An 898-nucleotide genomic window follows, 5' to 3' on the forward strand; every position below is an offset into this window, starting at 1 on the left:
CTCTTGGCCGGCGTTCTGTTCATTACTGGGAACTCGGGCTAAAAAGGGACCGCGGAGCTGCTAAGATTGGAGTTGCTGCCATGTCTTTAGTATATTTTTATTACACTTTTATTGGAAGCATTGTTGTTATCTTTAAAAATCCGCCTGGAATGGGCTGCCCGGGGAGGCGGTGGAGTCTCCGTCCCTGGATGTGGCACTCGGTGCCACGGTCTGGGTGGCGTGGTGGTGTTGGGTCACAGGCTGGACTCGATCATCTCAGAGGTCTTTTCCAGCCGAATTGATCCCCTCATTCTGTGATGTTGACGGCTTTGCATTAACAGCTGTGCCAGAGCGCTTGGTGCCTTCAAGGAGTTCAGGAATTGGGCTGATGATCCTCCCGGGTCCCTTCCGACTCACGACATTCAGAGGCTCCATTATTTATTAAAGCAACTACTAAACATACTCCTTGTGCTTAACATTTGCTTTCTCAAGTGTAACTTTTTAAAACTTGAGTTTGTTATTCTATTTTGATTATTCAGAATTGAGTAATGCAGGTTTTTAGTATTGAAATCCACTGGTGCTCCGGTGAGGCAGGAGGCTGGGCAGTCACCGCAGGGCACACTGTGTCCTGTGCTGCTCTGCTGCCCCCTGACCCTGAGGAATTGAGTGAAAAGGCAAAAATTGCACGGTGTTGTTACATAAATCGTGGCAAATCGCCCTCAGGGCTGTAGTAAGCTCAGGGTTATTGAATCCCCAGTTTCGAGGTCTTTTGCCCTTGCTGATGTTGCAGGATTTTTTTTGGCTGGGCGTGAGGGCTGTGTTTGTTTGAAACAGCTAAATCCGGCCTGGTGCTTGATAAGCCTGCTAAGCAGTGTGCTGAAAATAATCTACCTGGCACGAGTGAATAACCAAACCCTTG

This window comes from Corvus brachyrhynchos, unplaced genomic scaffold (genome assembly GCF_000691975.1).
Source record: "Corvus brachyrhynchos isolate BGI_N302 unplaced genomic scaffold, ASM69197v1 scaffold114, whole genome shotgun sequence".
NCBI classification, from domain to species: Eukaryota; Metazoa; Chordata; class Aves; order Passeriformes; family Corvidae; genus Corvus; species Corvus brachyrhynchos.